Source organism: Manis javanica, chromosome 11 (assembly GCF_040802235.1).
Source record: "Manis javanica isolate MJ-LG chromosome 11, MJ_LKY, whole genome shotgun sequence".
Lineage (NCBI taxonomy): Eukaryota > Metazoa > Chordata > Mammalia > Pholidota > Manidae > Manis > Manis javanica.
This window is the reverse complement of record NC_133166.1, coordinates 104,075,149-104,087,600: the sequence shown is the minus strand read 5'-3', so window position 1 is coordinate 104,087,600 and position 12,452 is coordinate 104,075,149. Positions and strand designations below refer to the sequence as shown.

General features: G+C 52.3%; 1 long non-coding RNA gene across 1 annotated transcript in view; it reads left to right on the top strand.

The window, feature by feature from the left end:
• Window positions 1-5,910: 5,910 nt before the first annotated feature.
• The window catches only part of LOC108409946 (uncharacterized), a 117,091-nt gene continuing 110,549 nt past the window's right edge, over window positions 5,911-12,452 (top strand). The window contains exons 1-2 of the long non-coding RNA XR_001856369.3: window positions 5,911-6,088; window positions 6,983-7,107. This is a non-coding gene — a long non-coding RNA (uncharacterized lncRNA). The remainder of the gene's footprint in view (window positions 6,089-6,982; window positions 7,108-12,452) is intronic.

Sequence of the window (12,452 nt, the reverse complement as noted above, 5' to 3'; positions counted from 1 at the left end):
TTTGTGGCGGGGTTCTGCTGAAGGCGTGGTTAGGTGTGACCTTTGCAGCATGCCCATGTCCCTGGAGCACTCGAGGTCCTTGTTTTCAACAGTTTATAAGAGTGACAAATATTGGGGTGTTTTCTCCCTGAAAATAAGCAGATTCTGATGCTCAGGAGATACCAGAAGGGGCTCAAAGGAAATCTGTGTGTATGCCCTACAGAAAATCACCATTCATCACCCTGTGTTTTGGGGTTCCCAGGAGACCTCTGAGAGCATGTAGCAGGCCCACCCCGAGTGCTGGTTGCTGGGGATGACCGGGGAAGGCAGGGTGGAGGAGGACGTGGCCAGAGCCCTGCACACCAGCAGCTGGGCGCTCTGTCCCTGTTACAGAGCGCCTCCCCCGCCACCCTCCTTGCTCCCTTTTGCTCCAATAATCTCTCCTCCCTCTGCAGAGCAGAAGGTGACTGATGAATCTGCCATCTGCCACCTCCCCCAGTGCCCAGGGCCCTGCACTGGGGTAATCTGAACGGCTAGGGTAATCGAGATATGATTCTTGCTGCCATTAAACATTGACAAGCCAGAGCGCGGTGCTCAGTTGCAGAGAAACTCCCTGGCTAATCCGCAGGGAGGCAGGGAGACCACAGCAGCTGGGCCATTAAAAATGGATGGAAACCAACCTAAGAAGGGGCTTTGTCTCTTAAAGTGGCAGTTCACCTGTTGGCCAGAGGGAGGGACCGGGAGGACTCAGAGGGGGCCAGCAGGACCTAGGCCCTATGCAGTTTTCAAAGTCTCATTTAGTTGGGTAGAAAGAGTGTGGGCTCTGGAGTCAGGCAGCCTTGAATTTGAGTCTCTGCTCAACCCCATAGTATGGCTTTAGGTACACTGAATCTTTGTTCATCTGGAAAATGGGCTTAATACTTGCTATAAAGGTTGTTGTAAGGATGAAATGAAATAGCAGCTGTAAGTTACCTAGCATGTGTTTGGCCAAGAGAAGTCATTACTAAAAGTTAGACCCCCTCTGCTTCCTCCTGAAAGAGGGTAAGTTTCTTTCCAGACTTATGTCTCTCGAGGGAGACCCTCTCTGGCCTGGTGGGATCTTTCCTCTGCCCCCTGGTCTCATTACCAGTTTGCTCGTCTGCCCCCAGTAGACCAGAAGCACCTGGGAAGCAGCTCCCTTGGGCACCACTGACCTTCAGGCTCCAGCTCAATGTTCTGCATATACTGGTTTCCGGAGAATGTTGAGATGAACTGAATTGAAAAAAAAACTTTGAAAGGATGTAAATGAGACCCACAAACTGAAGGCAAATGACACAAGATGGAAGGAATCGAGGTCATTTCGTACAGAGTAAGTCATCACAGGCTGCCCAAGCTCACCGGAACCAGAGGTACAGTTGGTTTGACACCCTCCCTTTATAATGCTGGGGAACAAGGCCCAGCAAGTTGTCAGCAGAGCCTGACAGCTCACCAGGCTCCCAACGCCCCTCCGTGCTGGAGAGCTGAGGCTGGGATGACAGGCTCCATCCCTGCCCTGTGAGCAGGGCAGGACCATGTGACTGACCCCCCAGTCACACAGAGTCAGGTCAGGGTACACCTGGACCCTGGCGGCTCTCCCTATGTCCAGGCCAGCACTGTGACCCCCAGGGCACCTGGAATTGCATGTTTGCAAATTTTGGTTCCAGCAATAGTGCCATGTACTTCCTGGGCTCTGGAAGGTCAGGGGTTAAGTGGGAGTGTTTCAAGAGGGGAGAGGACCAGCCCTATTCCTGCCTAGTGTCTGCCTCCAAATAACCCACTGAATCACCTGTTGTTAGTCATTCTATTACTGTGGGGCCCTGAACTCTGCCCCCTGAAGTCACCTCCCAGCTTCCCCAGTGGAGTAGTCCAGGGCCAAGCTGTTTGGGGACCCTCCTTACTCCCGAGTAGCCTGCTAGAGCAGGGTGTCAGGACGGGAGACCTGGTACCAGACGGTCTCTCTGATAATATCTTTACAGCCTATTCTGTGAGGTCATTGTGCAGATTAAATAACACAATAAATGTGGAAGGTCTGGGAAATAAACACTATAAAACATATTTGGCAGCTGAAGGATTGAATGAATCAAGTCAGGGATACTTGGCAGGCAGGTTTCTTACACTGAAAGATTCTCAGGCCTCCCACCTCCCAGTCCCCCAGAGTGGCTGTCATCACCCCATTGTTGCTGATGAATGCTCCTGGATATTTTCATGGTCCCCAGAAGGGACTGAGACTTCTTCCCTTGCTAAGCCTGGAGTTCAGAGGCCAGGAGAAATACATACATACATACATACATATATATATATATATGCTGGGTTGATTCACAGGAATAGCAGAGAAATGGACTAGAAAGCATCTTAAAGTCCTTTCCCATAATAACAGTATTTATTGAGCCCTAAATGTTAGGTACCTGTTACCTCATTAGTTATAAACAATCCTATGTGACAAATACTCTTGTAATTCCCACTTCACAGATGAAGACACTGAGGCACAGAGACTATTAGGTAATGTGATCAAGCTAAGGTTTGAACACAAGCAGCCTGAATCCCCGGCCCCTCCTTACACAATTCTGGCTCTGTTAGACAAGACCCCTCTAGGGAGCTTACTGGGAGAGGAAGAACTCTTGTTATAATGATCAACCCCAAGGAAATTTCTCTGGACCTTCAGAGGGAGATTCAAAATCCCTCTCCTTCCCAGTTCAAGGTCTGCTTGATAAGATAGGAATAAAGCCATCCTGTATCCAGAACCTTCTGCTCCCTGGAACATCTAGCTATTTATCTGGCCAGGGCTTCTCAGAAGCTCACTTGCCCCAGCAGCACAGGCAGCCCACTGACTGCGGGCGGTGGCAGTCAGCTTTCAGACAGCAAGCCACTGGGTGGGCTTGCCGCCTTCCACACCTCTGAGACACTGCCCAGAGCGGAAAACCTGAGACCTCTACGCTTCTTTAGACAGAGGGTCTTCCCTGTCCCTCTCCCCATGGCCTGGCTCTTCTCAGTTCTCTGGGTTCCTCCTGCAGGCGGCTACCTTTTTGCACAATGAATCCCAAATTAGCTTGAGCCATAAAGGAAAAATACACAAAACTGCTCTATAGCCAGAGAATGATTTATCTACAAAGTCCTATGTGGCAGAAATAAAGTTTTGACCCAAGGGAGCCAACTGGCTTTATGCCCTCTTCCAGGTGCACACTTCAGGTCAGTGCACTCAGGGTGACCCTGTGTGGTGGGGGAACCAAGAGGTGTGGCCACGGCTCAACACAGCTTTTATTCTCTTGGTGGTAGGAAGAGGGCAGGAGCAGATAAGACCAGCACACAAACCATGGAAAAGACATGAGGGTTTTGCACCCTCCAAGCAACAGGTGCACCTCTCTGGCTCAGTTTGAGTAGATAAGCCCTGAGGAGACAGAGTGGGGTACACCCAGCTGCTCAAGGAGGGGAGACTTTATTTGGGTTTGAGGAAGGGAGGGCTCCTTGTGGAAATGACAGCTGGTGATGACCCTGGGGCCTGTGGGGTGGCAAGCAGGAATAACAGCACGTGTGTGACACAGGCACAATTCACAACTGCATCTCATTTGACCCTGGTAGCTACTCCATAAGCAGGTGTTGCCGCCCTCATTTCTCAGATGAGGAAACTGAGGTTCGGGGAGTTTCAGAGCGGCATGAACTCAGGGCTTGGGACTCACCTTGTCCCTCACACAGCAGTGTGCCTGGGGAGGTCCCGCGAAATCTCAGTGTGAAGGGTCAGCCCGCCTGGAGCGTGGACTTCTACAGTGGCAGCTTCCTTCCAGCCTCATGCAGGGACCGCTGCGGGCGCAAAGTTGTGCTAAAAACTGAGTGTGCGGGGCCCATGCTGATGCGGGCCGGTGGCCACCCAGCAGCAGGGGCAGCCACAGGCACTCAGGGGCCGAGGTGGGAGACCACCAGGATGAAGGGAGTAGCTCAGAGGCAGGCAAGGAGCCCCAGGGGCTACAGCTCGTCTAGGGGTTGCTGTCACTGGGAGCAAGGTCTAGCTGGGGGCAATCCTGGCGGTACTTGAGGTCTGTGGACTCCAGACAAGAGATAAAGCCGGCCTCTCATTTTTAAGCCAATCAAGAAGACGCTAGATGTCCTTTGTTTCCCTGAACTAGCAGAGGAGGAAATGGGTGACCCAGGCAGGGGGCGGGGCTTGGGTTTCTGCTCCAGCCCTAAGGAAGTGGAGCTCTTGACCCCAAGATTTCCCTGTAGCTGGATGTTTGCGCCTCTCCCAGGAGCAGTGGAGTGGCCGGGCATCTCCCAGCCCTGGGAACCTAGAGTAAGACCAGTTGGCACTGCGTCGCCCTGCAGAGATAGGAGTGATCCTGGGCTTTGGGAACAGCAGAAATCCTTGGGTCTGAACAGGGCCAGGACGGCTCCCCTTCCCTGCTCCGTCCTGCCTTCCCCCCACAACTGCTCCCTTCCAGAGAACAGAAGCCTGCCTCCCACAAACTCTGTTGAGGCCACCTACTTTTGGCCTCCACCCCTAGGGTTTGCTGGTAGATGAAGGGGAACTTTGGCTTTTATTGCACTCCTACTAGGTGCCCTGCATGATTATGACCTATTTCCTGCCCTGGAGACGGTTCGTAAAGGAAGTCAGAATTAAACAACCATGAGAATTATGCGTAAAGGGAAAGCCATCAGTGAGCTCTGAACAAGATGCCCAAAGCTGTAAAACCCCACAACAGGGACACGGGTGGGGAGGGGTGGGAGTAGGAGCCGAGGCAGAGAAGGGAGGGTTCGCCAAGTGGAGAACCAAAGTTTGTGAGACAAACCCAAAGGGGCGCCCTATCTCTTCCCGTACCCCCAAGTCTGCCTCTCTCACTGCACCCGGATCTTGAGGTGGGTGAGGTTTCCACCCAGACAATTCTACCAAGGGAAGCAGAGAGAGGAAGTGGGCCCGAGTGTGGGTGGGAAGGGGTTTGGGGAGCCTGGGACTTTCCCGTGCATGAGCTCCTCCCTCGGGCTGGGCAGCCAAGTTCCCCTCGCCCCCAAGGCTGTGCCCCCGGCTGGGTTTCCGACTCTTCCTGCCTGTCCAATGCCTCGCACACCCTCTCTGCAGCGCTCCCGTCTCCCTTCTTGGAGTCCTTTCCCTGCCTCCTGCCCCCCTCGCCCACCCACCCGTTTCAGGAGAGGCAGGCCGGGCCTCTGAGGCGCAGCTCCACGGGCTGCCCCCGAGCACCCCGCACTCAGAGCCAGCGCCACCCGCCCCCGTGAGGCTGCTGCGAAGGGACCGGCTGAAACGGGGGCCCCGAGCCTCCCGCCTGGTGGTTCCTCTTCCTTTTCTGCTTCCCTGGCCTCTGCCAGCACGAGGCATCCCCAAAACTTCCTTTTTTAGGCTTCTCCTTGGTCACCCCTAGGCCAGACCTCCTTTTATTTGACTTGGCGGGGCCCCTGGGAGTGGGAGGCACTTGGTGAAGGGATGCCAGTCCTCAGAGCAGACTGGGAGTCTCCGGAAGCACAGGCGCCCTGGGTGTTTTTGGTGTTTAACGAGGAAAAAGACGGAGAGGGGTGCCTGTCTTCAAACAGCCCCCCGGCAAAGTTCCCCGTGTGTCTCCCGACTTTTTAAAAGCGCCCACGAGCGCAGTACACATCCGGGCGCTCTGGGGCGCAGCGGACCGCAAGCCCTCCGGGTGCCACAGACGGGGGCGCCAGGACACAGTGCCCGCGCCCCGGGCACACAGAGCGTTCGCGCCCGTGCCCTCGCGTTGCCCCCGCATTTACACAGACGGCGCGCGGCCCAGGTGGGCCCCGGCCGCCCCCCTCCCCCCGCCCCTCCCCCTCCCCCTCCCCTCTCCCTACCCACCCCGTCCCGCGTGGCGTCACTTGTTTTCCTGCGCGGCGCCCGCCCTCCCCGCGCGCCCGCCCTCCCCGCGCGCCCGCTGACGTGGCCGCCGCGCGTCACGGCCCGGCCGCGGGCAGCGCTGCCCTAATATGGGCGCGAGCTCCGGGGGGCCGGCGGGGCGGCAGCCGCCCGCGGTCGCAGCCCGGCCGCCCTCTTCCAAACAGTTCCCGGGCCGTGTCAGGCGAGCGGGCCGGGAGCGAGGACGTGGCGTCCCAGCCGCCTCCCGACTGCTGGAGAGCCCGGGTGGGCAGCCTCCCCAGACCTTATCTCCTGCCTCCCTCCGGGTGGCTCCCGAAAGCTCAGAGCAAGAGGGAAATGCAGACAAACTGGCCTTTACTAGATGCCCTGGGAGAGTTCCTTAGTGCCCTGGGCCCATAAAGCCCAAGGCCAGGAGGCTGTGATGCGGAGGCCGGTGTGGCGAAGTCGAAAGGACAGCCGTTCCTCTGTTGGGCGACCTTAAGCCTCATAATGGCTTCTAGCCTCAGTTTCCTTGTCCATAAGGTGTAGAGGATACTTGCCTACTGGGCAACTGTGAGGATCACATGAGCCTTCCACTTGGTGTAAATCAGCTTTGTACGCTGTGAAGCGCTGTGCAGAATTCTGGGGGGTGACTTTGTGCTCTGGAGGAACCTTGTTCAGGTGCTTCTTCTGAGGAAGGGACTCGCAGAGGCCCAGTGCTGACTGGGCTTCCAGAACCTGCCTGGCCCTTGGCTCACTGAGCTGCTCTGGGAATGCCCTTCGATGCTGTTGAAAAGCTTAAGTTTTGTAAACAAACTCATCTGGTGTTTGCCTCCTTTGTGCTCATGGCTTTGAATGGGGGTTCTTCATCTCTGTTTTAAGGGTGTGGTGGGCATGCTTGAGAGGAGGCTTCCAGTTAAGCCAGGAAGGGAAACCAGAATTGCCCAAAAGCCAGCAGGTGAGCAGTCATTGTGTGAACACCTCATATGGTCCAGACATAGTACAGCACCTGCCTGTCTTCTGCCTGTGCGAATAAGAACTCCAAACCCGGATCAGGCTCAGAAGCTCCAGCCCCAGCAAGCTCTTTCCAGATGACTGCTGCACCTTCCTTCCAACCCCCTGCATCATTTCTTACTGTGTTTGTGCAATACTCATTTGCCCACGTATCTCTGTCCACAGCTGCCTTGCATGTGTATCCTCTGTGCGGTGTGCAAGCTTCCTCTGCTTAGGATTTGGAGTTTCCTGAAGGCAGGAAGCATTTCTCCCACAACAGACTGAAGAGCCGCCATCATCCACCCCTAAAGGTAGGCACCAAGTCTCCTTTCTTTGGTCACCCTAAGACATAAGGACATGAAGGGTTTACATCCTGGGGTCAAGTGGTTGATTTGTGACCCATATTTAAATGGCGTGAGTCATGGCAAGACAAGGCAAACGAATCTCTGCCGTGTGCGTACTCTCCCACTCTTCCTGCCCGCCTCTGACCTCAGGGATCCCTGCAAACCCCCTCCCTGCCAGGGAAGATGGCACTGGGTTGTTGAGAAGTAGACTGTACAGAGGGCAGGGGGAGCCCCCCTTTTGGGGGTGATTGTCCTCATTAAAGGTAACACACTTGGGCAACACCGGAGGCCGTGCTGCCGAAGAGGAAACTGTGTCAGCTGAGGTCGGTTGTTCTGTAGAGACTGGCTAAGACTGGTCCAAAGAGTGATGATGAGATCTGTGGGAGATCCCATGCTCTTCCTCAGGGTATCCCAGATGCCTTTGGGAGCGGGCATGGAGCATGGGAGAGAGCTCTTTCTCATCACTGTTGCTGTCTTTGAGCTCCCAGCTTTCTCCAGTCAGATCAGTTTAGAAATCATGTTGTTGATGTGTGAGTACTCACTGTTGTAAGCCGTGGGTTTCTGCCTTTCTCCTTGTAGATTCCTCCTGTTTTCTTTTGCAGAGTAATTAAGCTCTTTGTAACCCCCACCCACACCTCTGAACCTCTTTATGAATTCAGGGACATGGGCTCAGAGCTTCTGTGTGTTAACTTCTTGAGCAGAGTCCCTTCTCCTAAGCCAGGCCAGGTTGGAGGTAGTGGGGTAGTGGTCTCCTGGACTCACACAAGGCTTTTCATGTAAGGATGCTTGGTTGCAGATTTCCCTTTGATCAGACCCTGGGAGGCAGGGAGTTGTTACCTTTCTAGGAGCTTACCCATTCCTACTAAGACCATCAATCTGCTCAGATTCAGGGGCTCAGCCTTCTCAGAACTCCCTTGGACACGTCTCATTCCTCTCTCCACTCACCTCAGGAGATTTTGTCATGGCACCCACCTTGCTCCCACCAACTCTAATGCTGAAAACACCTGGAGTCACCTATTTGTCTGACTCAGCAGGACTGAACCCCTGACCTCAGGGGAGTCTCCTGAGCAAAGAGGGAGAGAAGGAAGCCCTGAGCTGAGCATAGAAGGACACGTGGGAAGGACTGGACTGTTATTATCACAGCCATTTATTCTTTCTCTGATTACTCCTGTTGTCATTATAGGCTCTCATTCAAGCCCAGCTGAGGATGTTACTCAGTGCCAACTGAGAGTAACTTCAGATTTCTAAGCTCCTATTGGCCAAAACATCATAAATTCCTCTTTGAGTTCAGTATGTGTGTGTATGTGTCTGTGTGTGTTGGGATGTATGCATTATTTTAACAGACTAACCTGAATGCTTTCTTATATTTCACAATGGCAACTATATAATGCATACATTCCTTCTTTGCACTGGCTTCCTGGAAACTCAGAGAGAAACTTCAGGGTCAATGAAATAGCTAATTCTAACACATTAGCAAATACCTATCTTTATTTCTCTCCTTCATACTATTAATTGGTTTCTGATCTTTAATATAAATACACATAGTTATCTTCTTTTAGATGTGGTTTAATATTCTAAGCTATCTCTAATTCTTGTTGGAAGGAAACAAAGTATAAATTATAAGTAACAGTAGTTAACATATACTGACCACTGTTGCGTGCCAGGCAATAATCTAAGTACTAGAAGATCATTTAATCCTCCCAAAAACTCTATGAGGTAAGAGCTACTATTAACCTCACATTATAGATAAAGAAACTAAGCACAGAAAGATAGCACCGGATTTGAATCTGGGCAGAATGACTCCAAAGCATGTGCTCTGACCACCATGCTAGTATAAATAAATTTCAATCTAGTTCAAGAGCTTAAACATGAGCCATCAGTTAGTCTTCACCAGAACAAGGCTGATACAATAAGCAGCCCAGACCACCCATTCTGAATCTATAGAGAGACAGCCCTCCACCAACCTTATTCTTAGTGGAGGGGATGGAGGCAGGATTTAGAATCCTTTCCCACCCCCAAAGCCCCATCTCGTGTCTTTTCTGACATGTCATCCTATCTGTGCTGACGTTGTCCCTCAGAAAAATGGCAAGAATGATATTTTCCCTCTTTCTGTATCACACGTATGGAGATAATCAAACCAAATTCAATGAAGGTTCACTGTGGGCCTACTAAGTACTGAGGGCTAAGTTATGTGCTAGTGTATATAACCCAGTCTCTGCCTTCAAGGGCTCATAGTCTCACAGGTTCACACAATGAACTGTAGCACCAGGATTTGAGCTTAAAGACTTACAAACTAAGGGGGAAGTGATTAATTGCAATGGGGAGTGAGGGGTGGTGGTGAATCCAGTGGTAAATCCAATTAGGTTTCATTCAGGTGACACAGAAGCCAGGTCTTAAAGGATGAATAGGCTTTTTGATGGGCAAAGCAGTGAACAGAGAGATATGCAAATAAAATGGGCAAAGGCACAAAGATATCCAAGTGCAACTGGTAGCGAAGTACATTCTGAAACTGAGAATGGGCTTTAGAACTGAGTTTAGAGATTGGCCCAGATTATAAAGGCCTGAAGGCTCAACTCTGAATTTGAACCTCTACCTGTAGGAAGCCTTCAAAGGTTTTTTTAAACAGGAGAGAGACCAGCTAAATCTGTGGTGAGAAGGAGGTCTGACAGCGCAGTGTGGACCCAGGAAAGGGCATGCAGGGGAGCCCTCCAGGCAGAGAAGCCATTTAGGGACCCTGCAGTTACCCAGGGAAGATCTGGTGGCAGGTTGCTTTAGTGATGCCGAGTAGAAGGTATTTCAGAAGGATTATTGACAGGACCCTAACTGAATATGGGGTATCATCTCGGGCAGTGGGCCTCCTGCCTATCTGTCACCGCATCAGGAGAGCTCCAGAATGGCTGGTGATCACAGTCATTGGTGTGGCCAGAGATCACAGATTGAAGAAGAGACAGGGTGGCACTGCCATCCACACTCTCTTGTTTCAGATACGCAAACTGAGGCTCGGGGAGGTGAGTCCTGGTTTGGCTGCCAGGCTCCTTCCTCTGTAGCTTGTGGATCAAATGCTCCCCCGCCCCCACCCATCCCCGGCTCAGAGCCACAGTGCAGTTGGGAAACACCCTGGGCGCAGAGCCAGGGGCCCGAGGTGGGAAGCTGCAGTCCCCCCTCTTCAGATACTTCCTCCTGTCCCTCTTTCTCCACACTTTGCCCCCGCCCATGGGGTCTCTGGCTGCCCCAGCTGCAATGCCAGCTTCCTACCCACCCCAGGAGGCCCAGCCCCCTTATGGCTCTGCCGAAACAACATCTGGGGAAGTTCCCAGGGTCGCAGGGCCTCCGTTCTTGTGTTCTGTCTGGAAACGAAGGGGGTTTCTCCTGGGCCCCCGGGAGTGATGATGAGGAGGGTTTACAACATGTCTGTCCTCTGAGTCTGGGAAAGAGGCAATAAATGCAGCTTCAGATCTACTGCTACCCCCAAGTCCATGTGTTCCCTGTTGAGTTTCCGGCACTTTCAGTCACACCTTCTAGACCACTGGGGAAGGCCTGGGGTGAATGTGTTGGGGGTGGCATCCTGGGGGGGCCTCCAGGACAATAGACTTTTAGCAGATTGTTTCCACCCTTTGCTCCTATGATACCCCTAGGGAGTCACAGGAGCAGACACACGTCACTGGGGACCTTCCCAGCCAAACGCTGGTCTGGCCATCTGGCCACATCTCCCTCCCCCAGCCCTGACTCTCAGTCACTGTCTCTCTGATACACCCTCAGCCATCCTGCCTTCCTTCCCTGCCACAGGGCCAGGGCGACAAAGGAGGAGAAGGAAGCCAGAGCATTCCTCTGTCCATGGACGCGTGAGTGAATGAATGAGTGTGTGTCCAAGATGGAAGTCTGACAGGATGGAATGAATGCTGGACTGGGTGGGAGGAGATCTGGGTTCTAGTCCTAGACCTGCCGCTAGGTAGCTGTGGCACTTTGGGCACCTCTTCGCATCTCATGACCTCCTTTTCTTTAAAAATTGTGTGTAGATGATTTCTGAAAACTCTAATTCTGACCATCAATAATGTAATAGTAATATATAATTGTGCGTCTATGGCATTTAGGCATTGAGCTGGACACATTCTATATATTATCCCTCATGTACCCAACAGCTCTAGGAAGAACTTGTCCCCATTTTACAGATGAGAAATTGAGGATAAGAGAGATTCAAGAGTTACCTCGTCATGAGATAGTAGGTGGTAGATTCAGGATCAGAGTCCTGGTTGGCCAACAAAAGCAGTATGTCTAAATGAGTCTCATGTTTTGAGATCAAAGAAGTGTCAGGTTTAGAGGGTCTACTGTTTGCTTTTCTAAGCTAGGCCTTTAGTCACTGAAGGTCTTTCTGAGGGGGTGGGGGGCTGCCTTCAGAAATCTGGCTGGGAGTAAAGGCCTTGCTTGGCCCACCCTTTGCGGGGGTCTGCTCCCCACCCACTTGGTTCAGCTGACAGTGGTGCGGCAGGTGTGCGGCAGGGAGACAGGGTGGGGACACAATGGGATGAGTGGCTGGGTGCCTGGTAGACGCATCATTTAACAGTGGGCTCAGTGTTCTTGGAGTGCCTCTAAGACAGGGTGTGCTGAGTGGGGTCCACGGGCCACTGCATCAGAACGGCCTGGGTCCCATAGTAAGAGTAGACGCCCAGACTCCACCTCAGACTACTGAATACAGAATCTCAGGGGGGACCACCTAATTTGAATTTTTACCAAACTTCCTAGGTGATTTGAATTACTGTCCTAAGCAATCGCATGGTGTAGGGACTCGAATGCCAGAAGAGAGAGTTTTAATTAATGCTGTCGGCAATGGGAAGGCATTAAAGGTTTTAATGGCCAAAAAGTGCATGAGTGGGATATTATTCAAGGAAAATTCTGGCAAGCAGTCTTCAGCACAGATTGAAGTGAGGAGAGAATGGAAGGCAGAATACCAATCAGCAGGTTATGGCAACAGCCTAGAGGGGACAGAGGACTGGATGGAGGGTGAGGGAGGTGGGACCCGGGAGGGTGGGACCCATTGCGCGAGGCAGAAACAGGAGGGAAGCTCAGACGCAGACTCTCTAGGCCTTGGCAGCTGGTGATCAGGGTAGCATTAAAGATGTCTGCTACATTGTGAGCCGGATGCCTAGAGCAATAATTGTAGTGCTATTGAGAGAGAGAGAAATCAGAAGTGGGGAAGAAGGGAGAAAAGTGTCTTGATTTGTTACATGTTGAGATTGAAATACCAGAAAAAGATTTCAAGGATGCCAGTTCTTTTTTTTTAAATCAATTATTATTTTTCATTTTTGTATTATTAA